At 50.9% G+C, this 19,308-nt stretch overlaps 1 long non-coding RNA gene across 1 annotated transcript; it reads left to right on the top strand.

Moving 5' to 3' along the window:
• Positions 1 to 2,240: 2,240 nt before the first annotated feature.
• Positions 2,241 to 5,291, top strand: LOC308186516. The gene is made up of 2 exons (XR_013944094.1): positions 2,241 to 5,034; positions 5,070 to 5,291. It is a non-coding gene; the product is annotated as an uncharacterized lncRNA (long non-coding RNA).
• Positions 5,292 to 19,308: the final 14,017 nt, after the last annotated feature.

The following is a 19,308-nucleotide window of genomic DNA, read 5'->3' as shown; positions in this document are numbered from 1 at the left end:
AACCCGGAATCCGCGGAACATAAGATTGGGGCGAGCAGAAGACGACTCGGGAAGAGCGCCCGGGACGAACCCATAGCGGGTCCCGCCGGAACGCCGCGAACGGAAGCTTTGTACGGGGGCAACGGCACCGTGAGTAAGCATGGAGAAACAAGCGGCAATAGATTTACTTAAGTGCTTTTTAGAAAAGCGTAAGACACGCTTTGCACGGGGGCAACGGCACCGTGAGTAAGCATGGAGAAACAAGCGGCAATTAATTTACTTAAGTGCTTTTTAGAAAAGCGTAAGACGCCAGATATAGATTGTCATAAAGAATTACAGGGGTTAGTGGCCTATGGGGTGGCGAAGGGCTGCTTTATTAACCCTGACACATTGTTTGAGGAGGATGAGTGGCGTAAGTTTGGTGATATATTGTTTGAGGAAATGATTAGTGAGAATAAGACGGCTAAGAAGCTGGCAAAACCGTGGCGGGCTGTTACGAATGCTTTAACAATACATCGGGTAGAACAGAAAGTAGCAGCCGCTGCAACAGAGCGGCTGGGCAAAACGTTGAGGGCGGATGAAGAGGCCAATCCGTACCCCCTCCCTCCGTCGGTCCAACAATTCACCATGAAGGCACCCGGGGGATGGGGAGAGGGGGCACGACCCAGTGCACCTCCTCTACCCCTGGAAACTCCCGAGGGAGAGGCGGCAGGCGAGGGGAGAAATAAGAATCCATTTTTGAAAGATATGCGACTCGAATCAGGGGGGTCGGAGAGAGCAGGACTCTGGGCGAAAATAGCAGGGGAGGCGTTACGTGAAGGTGATGTGGGGGCAGCGACAGAGCTTGTAGGCGCCTTCCCCGTGGTGTACTCTCCACCAGACGCCCAGGGCCAGATAACTGTTACTATGACAAATCTGGACTGGAAAATACTGACCCAATTGCGTGCCACGGTAAATGAGTCAGGAATACGTGGGGAGCCAACGAAACAGATGTTAGACTATCTGTGGTCCACTAACGTGTTGCTCCCCGGCGATATTCGTAATATCATGAAACTAATACTGACGCAGCATCAGATCCTGCTGTTTAATGCCCATTGGCATTCAGCTTGTCAGGAGGCAGTCGCGGTGCAGCGTCAGCCCGGAGATCCATTATACGGGGTCACGCTGGAGGAGCTTTTGGGGGTCGGTGCATACAATCGCTTGGAGGCCCAGGCCCTAATGGGGCCGGATAAGGCAAAAGCGACCATGACGCTAGCTAGGAGAGCACTGGACCAAATTAGGGAGCCTGGAGGAATGCCCTCCTATATGTCCATCAAGCAAGGGCGAGACGAAGCGTTTGGAACATTTATTGATAGGGTTGCCGCAGCTATACAGGTAGCTGGGTTACCCGAATATCTCAAAGGCCCTATTCTTAAACAATGCGCCCTTCAAAATTGTAATCAAACCTCTCGAAATGTTCTAAATACGCTGCCCAGTACCTGGACTATAGAAGAGGCTCTTGATCGATTGTCGCGGATACCGATAGGCTCGCAAGCGCTATTGGTTGACGCTATTCGAAAGGTAGGGGAAAGTATTACTCAGGGACTGCAGGCTAGTCAGTCGCAGGTATTCGCCGCCCTTGCCCCCCTGCAAAGTGGAAAAGGACCTCACTCGTCGAGAAGACCTGCACTACGCTGCTATCGGTGTGGCATCGCGGGTCATATAAAGAGGCAATGTGGGACGGCTAATGTGTGGTGTCCCTCTTGCCGATCTGATACGCATAATGAAACCGCTTGCCGGCGGAAGACCCAGGGAAACGGGAAGACCAGCGGGAACCGCCGCCCCGCGATGACACAAAAAGCGGCTTTCCCCTCAACAGCGGCGGCAGCTGCGGAGACTCCAACCGAGACGAATCCTTTCACCTCCAACCAGCCACCAGAGGGAGCCTGGGGATTGGACTTGGCAACCGCAGTAAATGTGACTTTGATGGACAATAAGCCTGTTGGGGTGAAAACAGGCGTTATGGGACCTGTAAAAATTAATAATGAGCCTGTTGGAGCACTTCTGATTGGAAGGTCATCGGCGACATTAAATGGGGCTTTAGTGTTAACAGGACTTATTGATAAGGACTTTACTGGGGAGATACAAATTATGGTATCAGCCATGTTCCCTCCGCTACATATACCGAAGGGAACTCGATTGGCTCAATTCTGCCTGTCTCTTGCCAAAGCGACTGATCCCTTCCGCACCTGTTTGTTCGGGGTCCCAATAGGGAACAAGGAGGAGCTGAAACAACTGTTAGCACCATATTCCGCAAGTACTGATTTGTTCGATCTTTCGTCCAACCTCTCCGACGCCGTTGTGGCGGCGCTAGTGGCTCTGAACACGAGCTTGCCATGGGATCCCCAGGAACTGGATTTGTTGGGATCAGTGGCGGTAGGGAACACCAGTAATAACTGGACACAGACGTGCTTTATGTGGAATAAAGGAAAACAAAATATGACTCAATGGACTAATGTGACCTCTCACACAAGGGGGTTCGAAGCTAATAGCAGCTATTGCGGGTACAACGACACCACCAACACCACCATGGGGGCATACGGGAACAAGTCAAGCACATGGCCAAGGCAAACTGCTAAGGCCTTACCACCTGGTATATTCCTGATCTGTGGAGATCGAGCCTGGCAGGGAATCCCAGCAAATGCGCACGGGGGGCCATGCTATTTGGGACGCTTGACTTTGTTTGCCCCTGACCTACACAGTCAAGAATTGCGAAACATTACTCAACAATGGAAACGACGGACGAGACGCAGTCTCAAAAACTTTGGGGAGTGACTGCGATAACCAGGTCGAACTCTGGGGTCCTGCTGAAAGGTTCTTTTCAGCGGCACTTGTGCCTGGAGTGGCTGTGGCTCATGCTATGGCTAGTCTAGGGAAACTAGCTTGTTGGGCTGTAAAACAAGCAAATGTGACATTTGAAAAAAAAAAAAAAAAAAAAAAAAAAAAAAAAAAAAAAGGGAGAGAGAGAAACTAGCTTGCACATTTTAGGTCTGTGAAATTTTGTGAGAATTTTTTCCTGCACTGGACAGTTGAGAGAAAAAAAAAAAAAAGGAAAGAAAAAAAAAAAAAAAAAAAAAAAAAAAAAAAAGCACATAGGGAATTATGTTAATTGTGTTTGTGTCTTTAGGCAAAGCTGTGGAAGTCTTGAAATGTCACAGTAGTAAATAACTTTTATTACTTTTTGGCTAATTCTTTTTCTGTTGGAACACTGAATTCTGTGCATATGTATATATGAACACAAATTGAAGGCCTCTACCTCCTGGAGTATACAACTTGGTTTGTTTACCTCCACATGATTTTTTTTTTTTTTTAAGTTCAGTGTGGAGACTTGAAACTTGAATGTCCCTTCCAACTTTTATATTTAAAACAAGACTAGAAAATTGAAGACTGTTTTTCACCTGTACATAGAAATATTAAAGGGTGGTCTTAAAATTTGAACATTGGTCTGGAGAAAAACCATGGTGTTTGTTATGGACAATTAACTGTTAAAGTTATTGTAAGTTATCTGTATTTAGCAGAGTATTTTCAACGAGTGATCTGAGCTGAAATTGGAGACTATTAGTAAGTTATGTTTGGAAGTTTTAACTTCAATGAAGTAATTATTTGCTGTGAAAGAGACGAACATTGAATGACTGAACAAAGAGGGTGCAATATCTTTGTTTTTTATGAGGCTCCTGAGAATAAAACCAACTGAAGCATTTCAATTCACTTGAATGAGAAACGTGTTTAATTAAAAGAGCCCAAGAAGACACTGGTATGAAAGGTAAAATCTCAGAGGTTGGTCAGTTAATGTGGCACACTTGCTGGTCACTTTGTAAAATGTAGATTTGAAGTACAGTGGTGAAAACATTAAATGTGACTACGCAGATGCTCACAGAAATGGCCCAGGACCTGGACAGCTTGCGACACGCTGTGTTACAGAACAGAGCGGCGATTGATTTTCTACTGCTGGCACAGGGCCACGGGTGTGAAGAGCTCGAAGGAATGTGCTGTTTTAATCTCTCGGACCATGGCGAGTCAATCCACGAGCAACTGAAATGGCTGAGAGACCACACCAAGAAGATAGTGGTCCAAGATAATTGGCTTGATAGACTGTTTGCAAATTGGTTTGGGAACATGGGGGGTTGGATATTGGGTCTGATAAAAGAAGGGCTACGCTTACTGCTAATAATTGTCCTAATTATAGTAGCGGCGCGAGTAGTATTTAGTTGCCTAATAAAAAGGCTCGAGCAGTTAACTAGTAGGGTTTTTCTAGCAACAGTAATAGCATGTGTAAGGTGTAATTGCTCGAAAAAGAAAAAAAAAAAAAAAAAAAAAAAAAAAAAAAAAAAAAAAAAAGGGGTCAATGCCACACGTGCTCCTTATTGCAATGCATCTCTTTGCTGTCATTATACAAACTATAATAGCATCCTTCCTTGCGCCAGGAGCCGCTCTGCTCGGCTGTGGGATCGACTGTGGAACGGACGCCCCTAGGTGCACCCCGAGCATTTTTTCCTCGGAGGGGTCTCCACTCTCAGCCGCTCACCACGGGAGCAGACAAGGACCTCCTGAAGCTGCACACAAATTATTTTCAGTGATATTGTCTTGTGGTATGAATGAGAAGTGCAAGAGGCCTCTCTGCGTGATTGTGTGATTGTGTGATTGTGCTGTGCGAGTAAGAAGCAGTATCGCTGCGAAGCAACATTCCTAGCGCTTAGTGGCTTGTTGACTGATGTAGATTCTAGTAGGCACACTACTTTACAATCGTAGTTCTGCATGAGATTTTTGACCCTGTTGCTTATTGTACCTTGCTTATTGCAGTGTGTGCGGTGATTGATAGAAAAATCTATAGAAAGCTTTTGGTTCAAAATAAAAACGGGGGAATTGTTGAGGACTGGCTCGCTGCGCGTAATCACATTGATATCATGCAGCTGCAAGATAAGGAAATGGCGGATTACCGCACCCAGCTGGTCTAGAAAAACAAGAGCAAAGGCACGTACGCAAGGCTTGTCTGGGAACTCTTGTGAGAAATCCCAGGCAGCTTGTCTGGGAACTCTTGTGAGAAATCCCAGGCAATTAGAAACAATGATAGTAGAGGGCATACTGCCCTGGGAGTTATAGTTAGATTAGAAAGGGGAACTAGCGGATAGAAGAATGCGGAACTAACAGATAGGGCAGTAGATGACGCTTACCAATAAGGAGCTTGGCTTTTGCAATATGTATGAGCTAATTATCCTGTACACGATAAAAGACAATTGAGCTATCCATTAAAGCTGAAGCATACTTAACACTCATATTGAGCGTTTGTGTCTTCCCTCCGTCGACAACAAGTCCAGAGAGTGCACTAGCACCACTGGGGAATGCAGTGCAGTGAGTCCAGTGAGTACACTGGCACCAATGGGGATGCAGTGCAGTGAGTCAAGAGAGTGCACTGGCACCACTGGGGATGCACTGCAGTGAGCCCAGAGAGTGCACTGGCACCACTGGGGATGCGGTGCCGGGAGTCCAGAGAGTGCACTGGCACCACTGGGGATGCAGTGCAGTGAGTCCAGAGAGTGCACTGGCACCACTGGGGATGCAGTGCAGTGAGTCCAGAGAGTGCACTAGCACCACTGGGGATGCACTGCAGTGAGTCCAGAGAGTGCTCTGGCACCACTGGGGATGCAGTGCAGTGAGTCCAGAGAGTGCACTGGCACCACCGGGGATGTGTTGCCGGGAGTCCAGAGAGTGCACTGGCACCACTGGGGATGCAGTGCAGTGAGTCCACAGACTGCACTGGAACCACTGAGAATGCACTTCAGTGAGTCCAGAGAGTGCACTGGCACCACTGGGGATGCACTGCAGTGAGTCCACAGAGTGCACTAGCACCACTGGGGAATGCAGTGCAGTGAGTCCAGTGAGTACACTGGCACCAATGGGGATGCAGTGCAGTGAGTCAAGAGAGTGCACTGGCACCACTGGGGATGCACTGCAGTGAGCCCAGAGAGTGCACTGGCACCACTGGGGATGCGGTGCCGGGAGTCCAGAGAGTGCACTGGCACCACTGGGGATGCAGTGCAGTGAGTCCACAGACTGCACTGGAACCACTGAGAATGCACTTCAGTGAGTCCAGAGAGTGCACTGGCACCACTGGGGATGCACTGCAGTGAGTCCACAGAGTGCACTAGCACCACTGGGGAATGCAGTGCAGTGAGTCCAGTGAGTACACTGGCACCAATGGGGATGCAGTGCAGTGAGTCAAGAGAGTGCACTGGCACCACTGGGGATGCACTGCAGTGAGCCCAGAGAGTGCACTGGCACCACTGGGGATGCGGTGCCGGGAGTCCAGAGAGTGCACTGGCACCACTGGGGATGCAGTGCAGTGAGTCCAGAGAGTGCACTGGCACCACTGGGGATGCAGTGCAGTGAGTCCAGAGAGTGCACTAGCACCACTGGGGATGCACTGCAGTGAGTCCAGAGAGTGCTCTGGCACCACTGGGGATGCAGTGCAGTGAGTCCAGAGAGTGCACTGGCACCACCGGGGATGTGTTGCCAGGAGTCCAGAGAGTGCACTGGCACCACTGGGGATGCAGTGCAGTGAGTCCAGAGAGTGCACTGGCACCACTGGGGATGCAGTGCAGTGAGTCAAGAGAGTGCACTGGCACCACTGGGGATGCACAGCAGTGAGCCCAGAGAGTGCACTGGCACCACTGGGGATGCGGTGCCGGGAGTCCAGAGAGTGCACTGGCACCACTGGGGATGCGGTGCAGTGAGTCCAGAGAGTGCACTGGCACCACTGAGAATGCACTTCAGTGAGTCCAGAGAGTGCACTGGTACCACTGGGGATGCAGTGCAGTGAGTCCAGAGAGTGCACTAGCACCACTGGGGATGCAGTGCAGTGAATCCAGTGAGTGCACTGGCACCACTGGGGATGCAGTGCAGTGAGTCAAGAGAGTGCACTGGCACCACTGGGGATGCACAGCAGTGAGCCCAGAGAGTGCACTGGCACCACTGGGGATGCGGTGCCGGGAGTCCAGAGAGTGCACTGGCACCACTGGGGATGCAGTGCAGTGAGTCCAGAGAGTGCACTGGCACCACTGGGGATGCACTGCAGTGAGTCCAGAGAGTGCACTGGCACCACTGGGGATGCACTGCAGTGAGTCCAGAGAGTGCTCTGGCACCACTGGGGATGCAGTGCAGTGAGTCAAGAGAGTGCACTGGCACCACTGGGGATGCAGTGCAGTGAGTCCAGAGAGTGCACTGGCACCACTGGTGATGCACTGCAGTTACTCCAGAGAGTGCACTGGCACCACTGGGGATGCGGTGCGGTGAGACCAGAGAGTGCACTGGCACCACTGGGGATGCAGTGCAGTCAGTCCAGTGAGTGTACTGGCACCACTGGGGATGCACTGCAGTGAGTCCAGAGAGTGCACTGGCACCACTGGGGATGCAGTGCAGTGAGTCCAGAGAGTGCACTGGCACCACTGGGGATGCACTGCAGTGAGTCCAGAGAGTGCACTAGCACCACTGGGGATGCACTGCAGTGAGTCCACAGAGTGCACTAGCACCACTGGGGATGCAGTGCAGTGAGTCCAGAGAGTGCACTGGCACCACTGGGGATGCACTTCAGTGAGTCCAGAGAGTGCACTGGCACCACTGGGGATGCAGTTCAGTGAGTCCAGAGAGTGCACTGGCACCACTGGGGATGCAGTGCAGTGAGTCCAGAGAGTGCACGGGCAACACTGGGGTTGCAGTGCAGTGAGTCCAGAGAGTGCACTGGCACCACTGGGGATGCAGTGCAGTGAGTCCAGAGTGTGCACTGGCACCACTGGGGATGCAGTGCAGTGAGTCCAGAGATTGCACTGGCACCACTGGGGATGCAGTGCAGTGAGTCCAGAGAGTGCACAGGCAGCACTGGGGATGCAGTGCAGTGAGTCCAGAGAGTGCACTGGCACTACTGGGGATGCAGTGCAGTGAGTCCAGAGAGTGCACTGGCACCACTGGGGATGCAGTGCAGTGAGTCCAGTGAGTGTACTGGCACCACTGGGGATGCACTGCAGTGAGTCCAGAGAGTGCACTGGCACCACTGAGAATGCACTTCAGTGAGTCCAGAGAGTGCACTGGCACCACTGGGGATGCAGTGCAGTGAGTCCAGAGAGTGCACTGGCACCACTGAGAATGCACTTCAGTGAGTCCAAAGAGTGCACTGGCACCACTGGGGATGCACTGCAGTGAGTCCAGAGAGTGCACTAGCACCACTGGGAATGCAGTACAGTGAGTCCAGTGAGTGCACTGGCACCACTGGGGATGCAGTGCAGTGAGTCCAGAGAGTGCACTGGCACCACTGGGGATGCAGTGCAGTGAGTCCAGAGAGTGCACTGGTACAACTTGGGATGCAGTGCAGTGAGTCCAGTGAGTGCACTGGCACCACTGGGGATGCACTGCAGTGAGTCCAGAGAGTGCACTGGCACCACTGGGGATGCACTGCTGTGAGTCCAGAGAGTGCACTGGCAGCAGTGGAGATGCACTGCAGTGAGTCCAGAGAGTGCACTGGCACCACTGGGGATGCACTGCAGTGAGTCCAGAGAGTGCAGTGGCACCACTGGGGATGCAGTGCAGTGAGTCCAGAGAGTGCACTGGCACCACTGGGGATGCACTGCAGTGAGTCCAGAGAGTGCACTGGCACCACTGGGGATGCAGTGCAGTGAGTCCAGAGAGTGCACTGGCAGCACTGGGGATGCAGTGCAGTGAGTCCAGAGAGTGCACAGGCACCACTGGGGATGCACTGCAGTGAGTCCAGAGAGCGCACTGGCACCACTGGGGATGCAGTGCAGTGAGTCCACAGAGTGCACTGGAACCACTGAGAATGCACTTCAGTGAGTCCAGAGAGTGCACTGGCACCACTGGGGATGCACTGCAGTGAGTCCAGAGAGTGCACTAGCACCACTGGGGAATGCAGTGCAGTGAGTCCAGTGAGTACACTGGCACCACTGGGGATGCAGTGCAGTGAGTCAAGAGAGTGCACTGGCACCACTGGGGATGCACTGCAGTGAGCCCAGAGAGTGCACTGGCACCACTTGGGATGCGGTGCCGGGAGTCCAGAGAGTGCTTTGGCACCACTGGGGATGCACTGCAGTGAGTCCAGAGAGTGCACTGGCACCACTCAGGGTGCAGTGCGGTGAGTCCAGAGAATGCACTGGCACCAATGGGGATGCAGTGCAGTGAGTCCAGAGAGCGCACTGGCTCCACTGGGATGCAGTGCAGTCATTCCTGTGAGTGTACTGGCACCACTGGGGATGCAGTGCAGTGAGTCCAGAGAGTGCACTGGCACCACTGAGAATGCACTTCAGTGAGTCCAGAGAGTGCACTGGCACCACTGGGGATGCAGTGCAGTGAGTCCAGAGAGTGCACTGGCACCTACGGGGATGCACTGCAGTGAGTCCAGAGAGTGCACTGGCACCACTGTGGATGCACTGCAGTGAGTCCAGAGAGTGCACTGGCACCACTGGGGATGCACTGCAGTGAGTCCAGAGAGTGCACTGGCACCACTGGGGATGCACTGCAGTGAGTCCAGAGAGTGCACTGGCACCACTGGGGATGCACTTCAGTGACTCCAGAGAGTGCACTGGTACCACTGGGCATGCAGTGCAGTGACTCCAGAGAGTGCACTGGCACCACTGGGGATGCACTTCAGTGACTCCAGAGAGTGCACTGGCACCACTGGGGATGCAGTGCAGTGAGTCCACAGATTGCACTGGCACCACTGGGGCTGCAGTGCAGTGAGTCCAGAGAGTGCACTGGCACCAGTGGGGATGCAGTGCAGTGAGTCCAGAGAGTGCACTGGCACCACTGGGGATGCAGTACAGTGAGTCCAGAGAGTGCACTGGCACCACTTGGGATGCACTGCAGTGAGTCCAGAGAGTGCACTGGCACCACTGGGGATGCACTACAGTGAGTCCAGAGATTGCACTGGCACCACTGGGGATGCAGTGCAGTGAGTCCAGAGAGTGCACTGGCACCACTGGGCATGCAGTGCAGTGAGTCCAGAGAGTGCACTGGCACCACTGGGGATGCACTTCAGTGACTCCAGAGAGTGCACTGGCACCACTGGGGATGCAGTGCAGTGAGTCCAGAGAGTGCACTGGCACCACTGGGGATGCTGTGCAGTGAGTCCAGAGATTGCACTGGCACCACCGGGGCTGCAGTGCAGTGAGTCCAGAGAGTGCACTGGCACCACTGGGGATGCAGTTTAGTGAGTCCAGAGAGTGCACTGGCACCACTGGTGATGCAGTACAGTGAGTCCAGAGAGTGCACTGGCACCACTGGGGATGCACTGCAGTGAGTCCAGAGAGTGCACTGGCACCACTGGGGATGCACTACAGTGAGTCCAGAGATTGCACTGGCACCACTGGGGATGCAGTGCACTGAGTCCAGAGAGTGCACTGGCACCACTGGGGATGCAGTGCAGTGAGTCCAGAGAGTGCACTGGCAGCACAGAGGATGCAGTGCAGTGAGTCCAGAGAGTGCACTGACACCACTGGGGATGCAGTGCAGTGAGTCCAGAGAGTGCACTGGCACCACTGGGGATGCAGTGCAGTGAGTCCAGAGAGTGCTCTGGCACCACCGGGGCTGCAGTGTAGTGAGTCCAGAGAGTGCACTGGCACCACTGGGGATGCAGTGCAGTGAGTCCAGAGAGTGCACTGGCACCACTGGTGATGCAGTACAGTGAGTCCAGAGAGTGCACTGGCACCACTGGGGATTCACTGCAGTGAGTCCAGAGAGTGCACTGGCACCACTGGGGATGCACTACAGTGAGTCCAGAGATTGCACTGGCACCACTGGGGATGCAGTGCACTGAGTCCAGAGAGTGCACTGGCACCACTGGGGATGCACTGCAGTGAGTCCACAGAGTGCACTGGCAGCACAGAGGATGCAGTGCAGTGAGTCCAGAGAGTGCACTGACACCACTGGGGATGCACTGCAGTGAGTCCAGAGAGTACACTGGCACCACTGGGGATGCAGTGCAGTGAGTCCAGAGAGTTCACTGGCACCACTGGGGATGCAGTCCAGTGAGTCCAGTGAGTGCACTGGCACCACTGGGGATGCAGTGCAGTGACTGCAGAGAGTACACTGGCACCACCGGGGATTCACTGCAGTGAGTCCAGAGAGTGCACTGGCACCACCTGTGATGCAGTGCAGTGAGTCCAGTGAGTGCACTGGCACCACTGGGGATGCAGTGCTGTGACTCCAGAGAGCACACTGGCACCACTGGGGATGCAGTGCAGTCAGTCCAGTGAGTGCACTGGTACCACTGGGGATGCAGTACAGTGAGTCCAGAGAGTGCACTGACACCACTGGGGATGCACTGCAGTGAGTCCAGACAGTGCGCTGGCACCACTGGAGATGCAGTGCTGTGACTCCAGAGAGCGCACTGGCACCACTGGGAATGCAGTGTAGTGAGTGCAGAGAGTGCACTGGCACCACTGGGGATGCACTTCAGTGAGTTCAGAGAGTGCACTGGCACCACTGGGGATGGGTTTCAAGCCAACTGCATTAACCGCTCATGCTTCTTTCTTATGAGACGTTAGTAAACCAATTACATAGCCTTGTCAAGACTAAATCACAGGTAAAAATCCTGTACATCTCATGTGGCCAACCACTCCCAACTAGGATTCCAAGAACCAGGAGTTTCGGTGAAAATAGGGCTAGTGCTATTAGAGGGGTGATTATTAGGGTAAGCCCTAAGCTGTCTTTAATGGAGAAGTATGGGTGGAATGGGATTTTGTCGCAGTCTGATACGATTCCTAGTGGGTTATTTGAGCCTGATTCGTGTAGGAAGGTTAGGTGGACTAGGGTGATTCCTGCAATTAGGAAGGGCAGTAGGAAGTGGATGGCGAAGAATCGGGTTAAGGTTGGATTGTCTACTGAGAATCCTCCTCAGGCTCATTCTACTAGAGTTTGCCCAATGTACGGGATGGCTGAGAATAGGTTGGTGATTACGGTGGCCCCTCAGAATGACATTTGTCCTCATGGTAGGACATACCCTACGAAGGCAGTTGCTATTAGGGTGAGTAGGAGGATTACTCCTGTGTTTCAGGTTTCTTTGTATAGGTAGGAGCCGTAGTAGAGGCCTCGTCCGATGTGTAAGTAGATGCAGATAAAGAAGAGCGAAGCACCGTTGGCGTGGAGGTTGCGGATGAGCCATCCGTACTGGACGTCTCGGCATGTGTGAGCTACTGAGGAGAAGGCGAGTGAAGTGTCTGCGGTGTAGTGTATGGCTAGTAGCAGGCCTGTTAGGATTTGTGTGGCTAAGCAGATGGCTAGAAGGGAGCCGAAGTTTCATCAGGCAGAGATGTTGGAGGGGGCGGGTAGGTCGATTAGGGAGTTGTTGATTATTTTTAGTAGGGGATGGGATTTGCGGATGTTAGGGGCCATTAGTGAGTCTGTGTGTTATTAGGATTATTACCAGGATGGAGAGGGCGAAGGATCCTAGGTAGGCCTTAATTAGCCCTGTGTGTATTGAGGTTGCGGCTTTGCTTGCGGCTACTTGTAGTTCAGCAAGGCCCTCTGGCCCTATTTTTTTGAGTCAGGAGAGGTTGATCAAGTGTAGGGCAATGTTTTGTCCCTTTTCTAGTAGGTTTTTGGAGAAGAATCGGTGTACTAGGGGGTTGAAGTACCCTAATGCAGAGGAGAAGTTTATGAGGGGGTTTGGTTTGGGGTGAGTGAGGGTGTGTGTTATGTTCGATAGTTCTAGGGCTAGGATGATTCCTAGGATTGTTATGAGGATGGCAGCAGTTTTGGTGATAAGGGGTATGGTTATTGGGGGGGTTTTGGTTGGTGTGATGAAAGAGGTAATGATTATTCCTGCTGTAATGCTGCCTAGGGCGAGTCGGGTTAGGGGGGCGGTGATTAGTGGGTTGTTTTCGTTTATTGATACTATTGGGGGGATTCGGGTTTGTCCAGCTTGGACTAGGATGGTTATGCGGATGCTGTAGGTTGCGGTGAATGCTGTGGCTATAAGGGTTAGGAGTAGGGCTCAAGTATTTAGGTATGATGTGTTTAAGCTTTCGATGATGAGGTCTTTTGAGTAGAATCCGGCTAGGAATGGGGTTCCTATCAGCGCCAGGTTTCCGATGGTTAGGCAGGAAGTAGTGACTGGGAGTATTTTCTGTAGGCCTCCTATCTTTCGGATATCTTGTTCTCCGTTTAGGTTGTGGATGATAGACCCTGAGCATAGGAATAGTATGGCTTTAAAGAAGGCATGGGTTGAGATGTGTAGGAAGGCTAGTTGTGGGAGGTTTAGTCCGATAGTGACTATTATTAGTCCTAGTTGGCTGGATGTTGAGAAAGCAATGATTTTTTTGATGTCATTTTGGGTTAGGGCGCATGTGGCAGCGAATAGGGTTGATAGAGCACCTAGGCATAGGCAGGCAGTTAGGGCTGTCTGGTTGGTGGCTAGCAGGGGGTGCATGCGGATGAGCAGGAAGATTCCGGCTACTACTATGGTACTGGAGTGCAGTAGGGCTGATACTGGGGTGGGGCCTTCTATTGCTGCGGGCAGTCATGGGTGGAGTCCAAATTGGGCGGATTTTCCTGCGGCTGCGAGGATTAATCCTATGAGGGGGAGGATTGGGGTTTGGTGGGGGTGTACGGCTTGTTGGATCTCTCAGGTGTTGAATGTTGAAGCTAGTCATGCTATGCTCAGGATCAGTCCGACGTCTCCGATTCGGTTGTAGATTACGGCTCGTAGGGCGGCGGTGTTGGCATCTGCTCGGCCTTGTCATCAGCCGATGAGAAGGAAGGACATGATTCGTACTCCTTCCCAGCCTACGAATAGGAGGAATATGTTGTTTGCGGTTGTTAGGAGGAGTATGGCGACTAGGAATGTCAGTAGGTAGGTGAAAAATTTTGTTACGTATGGCTCTGAGGCCATGTATCATATGGCGAATTGTAGGATTGATCATGTTACAAATAGGGCGATTGGAAGAAATGTTATTGAGTATTGGTCTATTTTTAGGCTCAGGGGGATTTTAAAGTTTATAATGAATTTTCACTCCCAGTGGCAGGTGACAGATTCTACTCCCGAGTAGATGAATGCGGTTGTAGGGGCTAGGCTAATTAGGAATGCGGTTTTAACAGCGCGGGTGGTGGCTTGTGGGGTGTTTTTAAAGTTTTTAAATAGAAATGGCAGGATGATTGGGGTTAGGAGGATTGTCAGCGTGAGTAGTGTGAGGGAGTTGATTAGTAGTGTGGGGTTCACTATTTTTACTTGGATTTGCACCAAGATGGGTGGTTCCTAAGACCAGTGGATTGCTGTTATCCTTTAAAAGTAAGGGGGCTGAGGTTTTAGGCTCAGATGTAAGAGTTAGCAGCTCTTGTTGGTTAAACCCTCCCCTCGGCAGGTAAGAAGGTTTGAACTTCTATTCTTAGAATCACAGTCTAATGTTTGGTTTAAACTATACTTGCATGAGGGGATTCCGGAGATCAGTTCGGGTTTGAGGATTAGGAGGAATATTGGGATAATGTGGAGTGTTATGAGCAGGTGTTCTCGCGTGGTTGAGTTTTGCATAGATGTGATGTGGGAGGGGATTGAGCCTCGTTGGGTCATTAGTAGTATGAATAAGGTGTAGGAGGCGGTTAGTAGGGTTGCGATTCCTGTTAGGATGATCGTGAAGGCAGATCAGTTGAATAAGGTGATTATAATGGTTAGCTCTGCTATGAGGTTTGTTGTTGGGGGTAAGGCTATGTTTGTTAGATTGGCCAGCAATCATCAGGTAGCTATGAGTGGTAGGAGAGGTTGTAGGCCTCGTGTGAGTAGTAGAATTCGGCTGTGCGTACGTTCATAGTTTGTGTTGGCTAGGCAGAATAGTATGGAGGAAGTTAGTCCATGGGAAATTATTAGGATCATTGCCCCTGAGAATGATCAGTGGGTTTGGATTATTCCTGCGGCGATAACTAGGCCTATGTGGCTAACGGATGAATAAGCGATTAGTGATTTTAGGTCTGTCTGTCGTAGGCAGATTGAGCTAGTCATTAGGGCGCCTCATAGGGCCAGGGTTAGGAAGGGGTAGTGCAGGAGGTTGGACAGTGGGCCCATAAATAGAGTGACTCGTATAATTCCGTATCCTCCTAGCTTTAGTAGTAGGGCGGCGAGGAGTATTGAGCCTGCGATGGGTGCTTCTACGTGGGCTTTTGGCAGTCAGAGGTGTAGGCCGTATAGTGGGGCTTTTACTATGAATGCTATGAGCAGTGCTAGACCTGATAGTATTCCTGTCCATGAGGTGGATAGGGTTGGGTGGGTTAGTTGTAGGGTTGGCAGGTGCAGGGTGCCAATTTTCACGTATAGGTGTATGATTGTGATTAGCAGGGGTAGAGAGCTTACTGGCGTGTAGAATAGCAGGTAGATGCCAGCGCTTAGGCGTTCTGGTTGGTTCCCCCATCGGGTGATTAAGATTAGGGTGGGAATGAGGGTTGCTTCAAATGAGATGTAAAATAGTGCTAGTTCTGTGGTGGAAAAGGCTAGTAGGATGAATGGCTGGACTGCGACTAAGGTTGAGATAAAGATTCGTTTGCGTTGTAGGGGTTCTTGTTGCAGGTGGTTTTGGCTTGCTATGATTATGAGTGGGAGTAGTCAGCAGGATAGTACTAGGAGGGGGGATGAGATTTGGTCAATTCCTGTTCAGTTGGATAAAAATTTGTAGGGGTAGTAGGTTGGGATTAATCACTGTAGGCTTAGGGCAGCGATTAGGAGGCTGTATAAGGTGGTGTTAGTCCATAGAAATTTTGGTGGAGACAGCAGGGCTGTTGGAAGAAGTATGATTGTGGGTAGGATGATTTTTAGCATTGCAGGAGGTTTAGGTTGTGTAGATGGTCGGAGCCATGTGTGCGGGTGGAGGCTACTAGGATGGCCAGGCCTGTGCCCGCCTCACACGCTGAGAAGGTTAGCATGAGAATTGGTACCATGGTGAATGAGGAGACTTGGTTTTCGATGGATCATATTGATAGGCCTACGAATATCGATAATATTATGCTTTCAAGGCATAGTAGGGCGGATACTAGGTGGGTTCGGTGGAAGGCTAGCCCTAGTCCGCTGAAAATGAAGGCTGAGTAGAAGCTTAAATGTAGGGGCGACATAAGAAAGTTACAGGGTTGGCTGTAATCTGCTGGGTCGAAACCAGCTATCTTTTTGGTTAGACTAACTTTCTGTTATTCTGCTCATTCTAGGCCCCCTTGAATTCACTCGTAGGCCAGTCCGAGTGTTAGGAGAAGGAGGATCACTACAGTTCAGGTGAGGGTCATTAGGGGGGATTGGAGTTGGACGGCTCATGGCAGGGGGAGTAGGAGGGCGATTTCTAGGTCGAATAGGACGAACAGGATGGCTACTGAGGAAGAATCGGACTGAGAATGGTAATCGAGCAGATCCAAGTGGGTCGAATCCACATTCGTACGGTGAGAGTTTCTCTGAGTCGGGGTTTATTTGGGCGAGTCAGAAGTTTAATGCGGTTAGGGCGGCGCTTAGGATTGATGATAGGGCGAATATGAACATGAGTGCGTTCATTGCTCTCCTCTGGGTTTATACCAGATTCTAGAGATTGGAAGTCAATTGTAATTAATATACTAGAAGAGCAAGATCCTCATCAGTAGATGGTTATGTAGAGGAATAGTCAGATGATGTCTACGAAGTGTCAGTATCAGGCTGCTGCCTCGAATCCGAAGTGGTGGTCTGATGTAAAGTGGAACTTGATCAGTCGGAAGAGGCAGACGGTCAGGAAGGAGGATCCGATGATTACGTGGAGTCCGTGGAATCCAGTGGCAACGAAGAAGGTAGATCCGTAGACGCTATCGGCGATTGAGAATGGGGCTTCGTGGTATTCTATTGCTTGTAGGGCTGTGAAGTAGAATCCCATGAGGATCGTTAGGGTTAGGGCGTGGATGGCGTGTTTTCGGTTTCCTTCTGTGATGCTGTGATGGGCTCACGTTACGGTAACGCCTGAGGCTAGTAGGATGGCTGTGTTTAGTAGGGGGACTTCTATCGGGTTGAGTGGTTTAATTCCTGTTGGGGGTCATTGGCCTCCTAGTTCTGGGGTTGGGGCCAGGCTCGAGTGGAAGAACGCTCAGAAGAACCCTAAGAAGAAGAATGCTTCGGATGTGATGAAAAGGATTATGCCGTATCGTAGGCCTTTTTGGACTGTGGGAGTGTGATGGCCTTGGAAGGTGCTTTCTCGTACAATGTCTCGTCATCATTGGAGTATTACTAGGAGTATTGAGATGAGGCCTAGGGTTAGTAGTATGGATGAGTTGTAGTGGAATCACATGATTAATCCTGAGGTTGTGAGTAGGGCGGCAGCTGCCCCGAAGATTGGTCAAGGGCTTGGGTCAACTATGTGGTATGAGTGTGCTTGGTGTGCCATTAGATGTTTTCTTGTAAGTATAGGCTTAGAAGGAGCACGAAGACGTAGGCCTGGATTATGGCTACTGCTACTTCTAGGATGGTTAGGAGTAGTAGGATGATTATTGTTAGGATGGATACTGCAGGAAGGGTGGGTATTAATGCAATGGAGGCTGTAGAGATGAGTTGGATGAGTAAGTGTCCTGCTGTAAGGTTGGCTGTAAGGCGGACTCCGAGGGCTAGGGGGCGGATTAGTAGGCTGGTTGTTTCGATCAGGATTAGTGCGGGGATTAGGGGTGTAGGGGTACCTTCGGGTAATAGGTGGGCTAAAGAGGCTGATGGTTGGTTTCGTAGGCCTGTTAGTAGTGTGGCGAGCCATAGTGGGAAGGCTAGGGCTATGTTCATAGATAGTTGGGTGGTTGGGGTGAATGTATATGGAAGGAGGCCTAGAAGGTTGATTGTAAGAAGTATGATTATTAGGGATGTAAATATTATGGCTCATTTGTGGCCATTTTTGTTGAGTGGGACTATTAGTTGTTTTGTGATTAGGTGAAGGAGTCATGTTTGGATAGTAGAAAGGCGGTTGTTGATTCATCGGTTGTTTGGGGACGGGAATAGTAGGGCTGGGAAGAGTAGGGATAGTAGGATTAAGGGGATGCCGAATAGATTGGGGCTGGAAAATTGGTCAAAGAAGCTTAGGTTCATGGTCAGGATCATGGTGTGGGTTTGGTAGTGAGGGAGGTCTTATTTGATGGGGGGTTGGTTGTGGTGAAGGCTAGTAGTTTTGGTTGGATGAGGAGTGCTAGGGTTAATCAGGTTATAATTATGATTGAAAATCATGGTGCGGGGTTAAGCTGTGGCATATCATTAAGGAGGGGGAAGTCCCTCTTTGGCTAGCTTAAAAGGCTAGTGCTGTTGCATAGCTTCTTAATGATTAGGATGATGATAGAAGGGACGATCAGGCCTCGAAATGTGGGAGTGGGGTTGATTCTACTACAATGGGTATGTAGCTGTGATTAGCCCCGCAAATTTCTGAGCATTGTCCGTAAAAAATCCCAGGCCGGGTGGTAATGAATGAAGTTTGGTTTAGTCGGCCTGGGATTGCGTCTGTTTTAACTCCGAGCGTTGGGACTGCTCAGGAGTGGAGTACGTCTCCTGCAGTAATGATCACGCGGATGGGGGATTCTATTGGGATAACTACGCGGTGGTCAACTTCTAGCAGTCGGAAGTGGCCGTTGGGTAAGTCTGGGGTGGGCACTATGTAGGAGTCGAATGATAGGTCTTTGAAGTCTGTGTATTCGTAGCTTCAGTATCATTGGTGGCCGATGGCTTTTAGGGTGAGGTCTGGTTCATCGATTTTGTCCATTATGTAGAGGATTTGTAGGGATGGGAGGGCGAGGAGTACCAGGACGATAGCAGGTAGGATTGTCCAGATCAGCTCTACTTCTTGGGCGTCTACAGCATTGGACGAGAGTTTTTCTGTTAGTATGTGGGCTAAAAGGTAGAGAACTAGGCTGCAGATAGCTAGGGCAACGATTAGGGCGTGGTCGTGGAATTCAACGAGTTCTTCTATGATGGGTGATGAGGCGTCTTGGAATCTGTTGTGGTTTAACCCGGCTGGCAGCTAAACACCACACAGCCGTTCGCTCACCCTCCCCCCTCCCTCTCTGGGATGGGGGAGAGAAACGGGAAAGTGAAGCCTGTGAGTTGAGATAAAGACAGTTTATTAAGACAGGAAAATAATAATAACAATAATAATAATAATAGTGATAATGGTAATAGTATTAACAATAATAATGTGTAAGAAAACAAGTGATGCACAATGCAATTGCTCACCACCCGCTGACCGATGCCCAGCCTATTCCCGAGCAGCCGGCCCCCCCACCCCGGCCAGCCACCCCTATATATTGTTTAGCATGACGTCAGATGGTATGGAATACCCC

This window comes from Anser brachyrhynchus (assembly GCF_964034855.1).
Source record: "Anser brachyrhynchus genome assembly, contig: SCAFFOLD_45, whole genome shotgun sequence".
Classification (NCBI taxonomy): domain Eukaryota; kingdom Metazoa; phylum Chordata; class Aves; order Anseriformes; family Anatidae; genus Anser; species Anser brachyrhynchus.
Note: the sequence above shows the minus strand (reverse complement) of the source record. Positions and strands in the feature narration are given on the sequence as shown.